This window comes from Nanorana parkeri, unplaced genomic scaffold (genome assembly GCF_000935625.1).
Source record: "Nanorana parkeri isolate BGI_ZX_2015 unplaced genomic scaffold, ASM93562v1 scaffold321, whole genome shotgun sequence".
NCBI classification, from domain to species: Eukaryota; Metazoa; Chordata; class Amphibia; order Anura; family Dicroglossidae; genus Nanorana; species Nanorana parkeri.
In genome coordinates, this window is record NW_017306589.1 from 1,505,315 (window position 1) to 1,516,229 (window position 10,915).

Sequence of the window (10,915 nt, forward strand, 5' to 3'; positions counted from 1 at the left end):
CCCCCCCCCCCCCCATGCTGCTTTAAGAAAAAAACCTTAAATGATGCCTTTTGATCCAATCATCTTCTTCTTTCCTGTAGTTTTCAGGAGTCCCTTCGGCGCTGGTGCCGATCTCTGATCTAGCACTGCCTGCTGTGTCTTCCTGTCCCACGGAATCACCTATGGCCAGCATCTACTTCCTAGACTGGAATGCCAGCTCAGGCTCCTAACACTATCATATAAATCCTGGTGCCCGGTAACTAACACAGATCTATACTCAGACACAAAGTTAAAAAGCAAAAAGAAAAACAACAAAAAATAAAAAGGGTCAGACTCTGTGAACCACTTGGTCTTTTTTCTTCCATAACCTTTATGTTTCTAACCAACATCCCTATTCTGCCAATAGTTTGGTCATGGGGACACCCAGAGCATGTAAAATGTAAGGAAATAGAATACTAGCCCACTACAAATAACATCAGGGATAACGATGAGGACTCAGCTACGGTGTGCTAGCAGGCAGGGTGGCATTCTGGAACTTTTATTATACACAGGAATGTGTTACAGATATTAGATGGCGTGGCGTGTAGATGACTGCATGCCACCCTTGGCAGTTCTGCCACCTTAGGCCATGGCCTATGCTAGTTACGTAGAAATTCATCCCTCCTGTTTCCTATCTGCAGGTGCCAAGCACATAAAACACAACACAGTTCTAGAAACTGGTTATCTTTGTAGCTTTAGGAACTGTGTATACAAAGTGAAGCCCACTGCTTTAACATGTAGTTTTCTGGCATACAACCACACAGCATGATTCGGGACATTGTAACCTTTCCAAAGAATGAAAAAAGGTTTAAACAACATGCTGATATCATCTTCAAAGGTTTCCGTAAGCAAAAAGAAGAGGAAGAAAAATGTTTTATTCTCTATTATGGGTTGAGGAGAAAGACGGGTGAATTTACAACACATGGGGAGATGTGTCTGCAGAGGAAAATCAGCAGCTCAATCCTTGTGACAAAAGATACAGTGATTATGTGACCCCGATAACAAACCCAATGTTTCCGAGGTGCAAATTCTAGAACAGAGCACAAAGTGTAAATGGACCATCTGAACGGTGTGTGATAGACCCGAAAACTGTCAGCTAGGGACTGCGCGTTCACTTATGTTGATGAAATAATTGGTGACAGTACAGTGTTATAAACAAACTCCCTCATAGTACAACATAAATTAAAAAAAAGAAAAGGCCTTGATCTTGCCCTAAGTATAAAAAAATGATATTGCAAGATTACCTGGGGCTGCTCAAGCACAGTTAAAACTCATGGCTTAGGCCTCATTCACACAATGAGCAGTACAGCTCAGTGCTGCATGCACGGCCATATCAGGCCGTTCCTGGGAAGGACAGATGCTGCGTGTGATTGTACGCAGCAGCCTGTTCTTCTCTATGGGAGTACGCTGTCATACGCTCACCCGAGCTGCACATCAGTGATGGATCCTGTCTGCGTCTGAGCATGGACACCCGCACTCGCACGGATGTGCAGGTCGGGTAAGCGTACGGCAGGTACGGTCGCGTCCCCCCATAGGGAAGAACAGGCTGCTGCGTACAAACACACGCAGCACCTGTCCTTCACGGGAGCTGCCCGATACGGCCGTGCACGCCACACGGATCTGTACAGCCCGACCGTAGGCTGTGTAAATGAGGCCTAAATCAGATGTAGCGACACCCTTTTCTTGGTCAATGATACCCAATGCAGGATAACACTACCGTTGACTCCAAAAGCTCACATGGTCCACCCCAAGTATTTATCTCCTCCCCCAGCATGCACCACTGGTCATTAACCTCACAGTGATTGGCTGGAGAGGGATATCTACTCATCGCAATCTCTCATTAGTTGCTCTTCTCAGATGCAAACGATGACAGATTGATTAGCTGAAACCAAATGAACATAGACTACGAATCAGCATCAGACCGCATACAATCTGCAAATACTGAATTTAATAGTGCTACACAGACAAAGAACATGACAGGGTGCTACGCAGACAAAGAACATGACAGGGTGCTACACAGACAAAGAACATGAGGTCGGTAAAGCTCCCACCTGTCCTGGATCGGCACATCTAGGTACAGACAAAACAAAAATTGTTCAAAAATGTGACATGTAGGAGATCACACACAAACCTGTTCTACAAAAGGCCAAGTGCGTTAAAAATAAGGTGTGTCACTCCAAAGGTCTGCTGGATATTGATGTAACAACTATTGTTGATCCAGATGACTTACCAATTGATGGTTACCACCTCTAGTATAAGGTTTTTAGGGTTGAAAAGGAAAACAAATCCCGTTCAAAGTGGACAACCTTACAGAATTGAATGCGATATGTTTGAAGCTTTCAGAACCAGCTACCAGCACACGCTTGACAGGGTAAGACATAAGCATATTCTTAACATAGCTTGCTACAGCCCTAACCCATTATAAATACCCATACCCAATAATAGACCACGCCAAGTTGGATATAAAATGGCTGTAGTAGCCGTTTATTTAAATATATTAACTTTATAACAAATTGAATATAAAACATTCAACCATAACAGTTTAAATACAATGTATTCCTATCAATGTGAAGCTGAGGTCTGTGAAGACACCTTTGGTCTCCTACCGTAGAGCTCTGCATACGACTTAACCAACTGGCCCCTAGCCGCAACTCACCGACTCAGGGGCAACATCGTACATAAAACTCAGAGAGCTCCTACCCTCAGTAATTTTACCTCACTCCTGCGGGACCTGCAAGCTCCCGGGACTGCGTACCTCGGACGCACCCAACTGGAGTCGTGACCAGCCCGACATAAGTCGCCGCAACAGACGACACCACCCAGCACCACGCATAACGTGACCCCAACAACCAATGAGACAAGGGAGGGAGGGTGGGAACTGATCTCACCGTGTGGCAACCCTGAACTGCTGGCTGACCCTCCGCCCCTTCTCAAACCACCAGGGAGACTCCTCCTGACCCACCTAATTGGCCAAACCAAGGTAAGAGACCACCCCTTGTACACCCCCCTTTTCCTAACCCTTTCTATCGTGATGCCCTGTCTGCCCTGTCATGTGTCCTTTCGCCTATTCTTTTCTGTCTTTTGCTCCAGGACCTTCTTTATGGATATAGTGGGGATCAGTTGGATGGGCTGTTTGACTTGTACTAGCAAAGGCAACAAACAAAAGTTGAAGTTTTACATTGTAGAGTACTGGGCTAGCCTGGTGTTCAAATCTTGTCTGAACAGAAAACTAATAAACTGATACTATCTGCAAAGGACTTTCAAGAATCATGGTCAGCAAATGTCAATAGGTCTGATATCCTTAAAGCGGAATTGGGTTTGGCATCTTTGGCCATCTTCACCGGCCGGGCAGTGATGATGTAGCTCCTGCACATGCATATGGGAGTTGGTTCATGCCGGCACAAATGCTTGTGAGAATATACACTGTGTTGCGCATGTGCAGCTCATTGTACATTCAAAAGAAGTTTCCAAGCAGGCATGTAATTATGTTGTATTGCAGGAGAGACAAATTATGCGTGTGTGTAGGTTTAGTTCCTCTTTAGCGAGTCCAAGTATGTCCCAGTAGAACGGGATGAAAGATTTGCAAATGAGTTTGGCAATGTGGATAAAACTAGATGTTATTGTCAAAGATGATTAAATCATAGAATGGGTAAATTCAATAGTCATAACGGAAAATCCCCCATAGACGAATTATTGATTTGCCCGGAGCCCTAAATAAGGCTCTAAACCTGCAGCAGATGCCCACACTACAGAACATGTCTAGCAAGACATGTCCTCCAAAATTCAATTCGGTTTGGATTTGGACAAAATCCGAATTTTACGTTAGTTTCGGATGAGTTTACGAATATTCGTTGCGTATACCACTGAAAACCATATACAGATATTGATAATAAAGCTGAATCTCCTAGACTTGAATGGCATTCAGAAGCTCCCGAATGCAATTCGGAAATTTGGTTCCTGAATGCCATTCGGGTCTGGGAGCCTCAGCTTTAGTATTATATGTATATACAGTAATACCTTGGTTTACAAGTAACTTGGTTTGAGAGCGTTTTGCAAGACAAGCAAACATTTCTGAAAAATGTTGCCTTGATATACAAGCAATGTCTTGCAATAAGAGCAAAATTCTGTAGAAAAGCACCACCGGAATAAGGCTGTAGCAGTGCGAGCGATGAGTCTGTTTAAGGACAATGTAATGTCACATTGGATAGATTCCTTGTTAAGGTTTCACGAAATGAAAAAGATTCCATTGAGTCAAGAGATAGCAGTGATTCCGTTAGTGATAGTGAAAGTCGTCCTACACAATAATCCTCCTCTCTCTTGTCCCCCTCACACCAGCCACGAAGGTACCGGTAATTGGTTTATTTTTCCTTATATTTTGTACAGTATTATATTACAGTACAGTATTGTAATCATTTTTATATGAATATTTTTGGGTTGTGGAACCAATCATCTGAATTTCCATTATTTCCTATGGGGAAATTCGCTTTGATATACAAGCGCTTCGGATTACAAGCATGCTTCCGGAACGAATTATGCTCGTAAACCAAGGTATTACTGTACTGTATATGGCTCCCATCTTGCCGTAACGAAAATTTGTGTTCAGACCCATTCAGGTGCATTAAACCGAAAAACACATCTGATTGGCCAGAAAAGTCACATGTCCGATTCAGTTTAGTTTTTGAACGAAATTCAGACGGGATCTGAAATTCGGAAACGGAAATTCGGATACGGACACATTTAGATGCATCGGTATTCGGAAATTTGGATGTGTCCAAATGTCCGAATTTCAGGAAAATTTGATTTTCGTTCCGAAGTTTGATTTGGAACGAAACGAATCGCACATGTCTACTATCCTAACTTGTCTTTAGAATGCCTTAAAGCAGACAGTGATACAACTTCAGCAGTCATGAGACCTCCTGAAAACTGGTCAGAGCTGGAAACAATTCTAATAATGGCATATAATAGAATCGTTCTGCACCCTGGTGATGTATTACCACTTCTGAGAGAACATTTAAAGGCCAGCGTATGAAAGAATTTATGTCAAAAATACTTTCTCTTCCATACAGGTCAGTGTAATAAAAAAACAGCTTGAACAAGCTTAGAAAAAGATCACATTTAGGTCAGAAGGAGGTCAGAAGCACCCATGAAGGAGCTCAAAAACTCAGAAGCATCTCAACCTGATCTTAAATGCAAGCTCCTCACAAACCTTAAAAGGAGAACTATGGAGTCAGGGCTTTTCCCCATAGTTCTCCTAATGGTCACGGGAGAACACAAACTAGGGTCCTCCCGTGACCCCACATTGCTGTTGAGATCCACCCAGCTGCGTGATTGACAGCTGGCTTTGCCTATCCAGAGGCAGAGCCAGCTCTGCCCGTCCCCTCCCCCGTCCGTTCCGCCAGTCAGCGCTGGAGGATCGGACAGGGGAGGGGGAGAATCCCTGCAGGGAGCCGTGAGTGACAGGCACGGCTCTCTTCAGGGATAGATCGAGAAGTGAGCGAGCCGCAGTATGTGTTCGCTCACTTCCCGATCTACTGAGCCGATCTGTGACAGTCTCATTGTCACAGGTCGGCTCAGATTATGAGGCTGAGTGAAAATCACTCACCTCATAGTTCTCCTTTAAATGACAGCTCTGCTTTCCATGGGAATCCCAACAGAATAATATACCGTATACTGTATGAAGAAATGAAACAACTCATTGATTGCGATGGGACACTAGCATACTATGACATGGCAGTAGATGTGACAGTTCAGGTCTTCCTTCATATCAGGACTTGGTCTTGTGTTTCTGCAAGAATTGGAACCGTTCAACTATACCCCTAAATCACTGGTGAAGACAGGGATCAGCTACCGTATGTCCAGATAGACGAGGAGGGACGCTGCTTGGATGTGAACATTTGATGATAAGTAACTTTGGAATCAGATCATGAACCCTTGGAGATGACCATGAAGAAACCTTCCATCTGCTTCCACCAAACTCTGACCACGAAATATGACGTTGTAACAGCTTACAAGGCTTTGAAATTGAATCCAGTTGTCCATTTTGAGAAAATAAGCAGTCTGCAACTCAAATACAAGGGCACTGCTGATGAAGCAATTGAAACTTTCCAATTATTAGATAACACAATAATCTTCCTATGTCGTAGAGGGCTATGTTGCCTTGCAGGGTCTCCTGGAGCCCTATTGTAGCCACCCTTACAAGCACACTCCCACTCAAGATTGTGTCCTCACATTACAATGCTCAATGCACTGCAGAGGGAGCTTTCAAGCTGAGGAATGTGAGTCACTTCCCAGCTCCTCTTCCAGGGATTGATTGGCAACGGCTTTCAAAGACAGCTGTGGACGCAGAAACCTGCAAAATCTCTATGCTGGGCATGCATGTGCTTTGTTCTATGATGCTAAGGATGATGGTACATATAGTCCCACAACGGGTGGTCAGGTGACCTTTGCATGATCTTCACAGTGCATGCTCGCCAATTGGAAATTCAGGGAAGCAGTGTTGGGAGATAAGGAGCGAGTGGCTCTCATAAGACAAATTAAAAGTTATTAGGGATATAATTTGTAAAAAGACATTATGGTGTAAATTTTTGCTGTGGAATACTTTATTGTAAACAAAATGTAAATGTTAACCAAACATGCAAACACAGTGTCAGCTTCATAATCTGCTCCGTCAGCTGTTTCAGACATTTTCCTTGTTTCCAAAAATCTGCAGTTCAAGCAAACTAACATTGCTGTTACTGATATGCAAATATTGAATTTTGTCAACCGTTAGCAGCCAAGCCCTCATCTCTGTGTCTAACCACAACCGTTGGGCATGTGTAGGGGAAACGAGGTGGGAGATCCTTGCTGCTATAGGAGACCCACATTATAAATGAATCTGTTCTTCAGGATGCTCAGGACGTTCTTGGAGAAGCTTCTTCCACATAAGATGGGGGGGCGCCACCACAATTTGAGTCCAAAGGTTCAGCCTGGTGAAACATCAAATGCATTTTGGGGGTTCACACAATCCCCCTTCATCAGGGCTTAAATAAAGTGAAAATTAGTTCCTTTCAGAATGTATGGACTCACAATAAAATGAATGGTGATCTGGAGTTACCAATGTCTGCATTTTGTGAAGATTTTACAGAAAATAAATAGTATAATCTGACGATCTAACCACACCCCTTGACCACTGACATGTAAAGCGAAGTGACTGTCCCAGGAAGGGCAGAGGTGTCTTTGATGTGCGGGATTTGATTGACAGCCTGGCTTCACCTTCTCAATGCTGTGCAGGAGACAAGATGGTGGAGCCCAATGGGGGAATAACCTGGTCTCCGGGGCAGACCAGAATGGAACTTCTGTTTTGTTGAATTTGTACCGTTGAGCTGTTTATAAACTGTATAGGTCATATTTGACAGCGCGTTGTGTGAGCAATGAAAAAAGAAAAGGTTTGCTTTATAGGGAACCAGTCAAAATAGAAACATGGTTACTGTTTTTGAAAACACAATGGGGGGATTTTAACGTAGCATTTGCAAGTGTTTGAACTTGCACGATATATATTTGATGCACTTTGAACCTGATTTATGTTGTGTAATGTTGTTGATAAATAAGGTTAAAAAGAAGACTTCTGACTCAAGGCAAAAAGCTTAAAAGAGAACTATGGGGTAGGTGTTTTCCCCCATAGTTCTCTTAAGGGTCATGGGAGGACATATACTAGCGTCCTCCCGTGACCCAAAGCTCAGTATATCGCGAGCTATAGCTCGCGGTATGCTGAGACCGCCGCAGCTGGGATGGATCCCGACAATGCTGTCGAGATCCAGCCAGCTGCGTGAGTGACAGCGGACTCTGCCTATCTAGAGGTAGAGCCAGCTGTGCCCGCCCCCTCCCCTGTCCATCCCTTGGAGGATCGGAGCGGGGAGGAAGGGAATCCCTGCGGGGTGCGGTGAGCGGTGACTGACAGTCACCACTCTCTGCAGGGAGAGGATCGAGAAGTGAGCGAGCGACGGTATGTGTTCGCTCACTTCCCAATCTATTGAGCCGACGTGTGACAGTTTAATTGTCACACGTAGGCTCGAACTATGAGGATGAGTGATTTTCACTCGCCTCATAGTTCTCTTTTAACTATCGTTTCTTGAAGAAGTCGTCATGGGGACTTCTTAAGTTGCGATTGTTTTCTTAGGTGATGCTCCAGTTCCAGACAGCCCCAGAACAAGTGCAGATGAAAACAGGCACAAAACACGTGCAATTGGAAAAGCAGTGCAAGCTCAGGTCAAAACCGGCGCACATGTTAAAAGACAGATTTGCACATTAAAAAAAAATAATCTAAGAGGCTAAAACTGTCGCAATCACTTTGATAAATTCCCCCCAAACCGTCTTCCTCACCCATACAAAACCAGAAAGTTGGAGTCACCTAAATACATTTAGATCCAGCACAAAGAAAGTTATGGACGAATTAACAATTCAGAAATCTTCTAGAGGTCAGTCCAGTTATCTGGCAAAGAGAACCAAACACAACTTCCAACTTTTTAACATATGGTTAAAAAATGGAGGTTTCCCTTTGGATACATTTGCAAATGTGTCTGAGAAGGACAAGACCGCAGAGGTACCTTGATGTGGCAGTTCGGATCCATGTATATCTGGAAATGTATGCCACCAAGACCGATGCTTTATGCTTAGGTTTCTGCATTGTTTGAAGGGATTGAATTTCTGTATTGTTCATCCTCATCCATGCTCCACTACCTAATAAGTCACTGATTTGGAACAAGTGTACACATTGGATAGTCTGGCTTTGCTAGCTGTACATTTATTTTGAGTCAGTGAAAAAAGAAAAAAATTGTCATCACCAGTAACGCGTAACACAGAACGCATGAAAAAATGCACATGGCAAGTAAGGGATGAACATCTGCAGGTGAACGAGCATCCAGAAATATGCATCTGTAACAACTGAGCAACTGAGGATGAATGGGTGAAGGATCTCAGCTGCGGATCTATGCGGTTGTGGCAGGGTGATTTGAAGTGGCTCAGTGGGGAGGTTCTCTGTAACACTCTATGTGATAGCGAGTGAAGTCGGAGCCTCTATACACATCATACACCACCAATGAAGGGAAACAAAGGAGTAACTACTTCTGCTGGTTCCGCTCACAAGCATGACAGGGTAAGGCACAGCCGTCCTATGACCCAACCACCCACTGCTGACTACAACCCTTAACCCCTCCATGACCCATGCCCACCTTAAATAATGGACCACACCAGGTTGGATATAAAATGGCTGTAGCAGCCGTTTATTATAAAATATCTTTAAATATATAATTTCCGTTCAAACATTAATTATCACCATAAACAACAATTTCTCTGTAACCTATTCTTTGGCGTGAGGTCTGCAGTAAAATAAAAGTACACACCAACTCCCTTGGAGTAGGATGTGGTTATAGTCTCTAAACTCTTCCCAGAATCTTTAAGCAGTGAGGGTGAGGAGTGTGTGCAACAATAATAATCCACTTATGCACAGGATATAGTAGGTTCAGCCCAGCACACAAGATACACACAGTGCAGTAATTTAGAGGCTGCAATGTCCTGCTATGGGACCAATTGACATGCAGGCAACTTTAGCCACAGAAAGGTTACTTGCGGTTTCTGGGTGGAGGAATGGCCTTGTAGCTTCCCGGGGAACGGCCGTTGGATAGAGCCGTGGTGTCCGGAGTATAGGTAGTCGTGGGGTTCTGTAGTAAGAGTGCAACAAGCATGGAGAGAGGTGAATTCGCTATGGTTCGTTGCTCAACGAATTACCACGTTAGAACGCCGAACAAACAGACTCAGCTGATCTTTATTGTGAGCGCCGCGCGGGGGACGGAGCTGCGAACGGACCCTGACGCGGCCGTTGCGTAGCAACGGGACGCCGCTGGACCCGGAAGACACGCTGAGGAGGCCGCAACTGACAGGCTTATGATGGCTCTGCTGATTCTCTCCCGCTTCTCCTGCAGCTCTTCAAGTTCCCCCTTATGCCGCCACCGGCCACAACTAGGTCTTATTTTCAGGGTAGGTGTTATATTTTAGCAATTACAAAAAATAGTACTAGGTCTTATTTGGGGGGTAGGTCTTATTTTCGGGGAAACACGGTATATGAATTTTTTATATTGCTGCCCTGTCCAACCAAGAAAAAATTAGTTTTGTTCCAATCCTGCAAGTCATCACGAAGCCAGTGAATAAAGAAGGGAGGTTAAGCAATTAGAGATCTTCTAGATCATCCGGGAGATGGATTCCCAAGTAACTGACGGACGGTGAAGACCATCGAAAGGGGAAATTCCATTTACTGTTGTCCACCACTGAACTAGGAAGGGAAATGTTCATAGCGAACAATATAGAGTAATTTATTTTAAAGTTGGACAAGGACTGAAAGTCCTTTAGGAGACTCGGTACCAACATCAAAGGCTGAGTGAGGTGGAAAAGGAGATCATGGGTAAAGGCCAAAACTTTATACTCCTGCGAAGGCGTGGCGAAAGTTGTCTCTCAACATGCAAAGGAAGGGGCAGCTCTCAACTTTTATTCCTATGTTTCCCCTAAATTGATTCTGTCATGTTCATTAATATATGTAAACTAACTGGTATAATGCATACAGCCAATGGTGCCTGCCCATACCTGTACTTTATCAGACCAGGTGGTATGTAGGGCCTCAACTTCTTTCTAAGTCAAAAGTGAAGCCTGATTGAAGTATCACAGCTATTTGCTTCTCTTTATGGTCCTGTACCCCTGCATGTTATGATTGGTGACTAATTCTTGCTAGCAAATGCCTTAACATGCCTCTTTACTGCAGTGGAAATGCTGTTTCCAGTTCTTGCGCCCCAGTGACCTGTGCTGGCAGAGCTGGGTAACAGCCACTCCCCTTAGCACAAGTATCCTCACACAGACTTGTAATGCAGAGAAC

At 44.2% G+C, this 10,915-nt stretch overlaps 1 protein-coding gene across 4 annotated transcripts in view; it reads left to right on the forward strand.

Annotated features, from left to right (window-relative positions):
• The window catches only part of SYNGAP1 (synaptic Ras GTPase activating protein 1), a 214,219-nt gene that overhangs the window by 151,723 nt on the left and 51,581 nt on the right, over positions 1 to 10,915 (forward strand). The gene's annotated exons all lie outside the window — the stretch shown is intronic.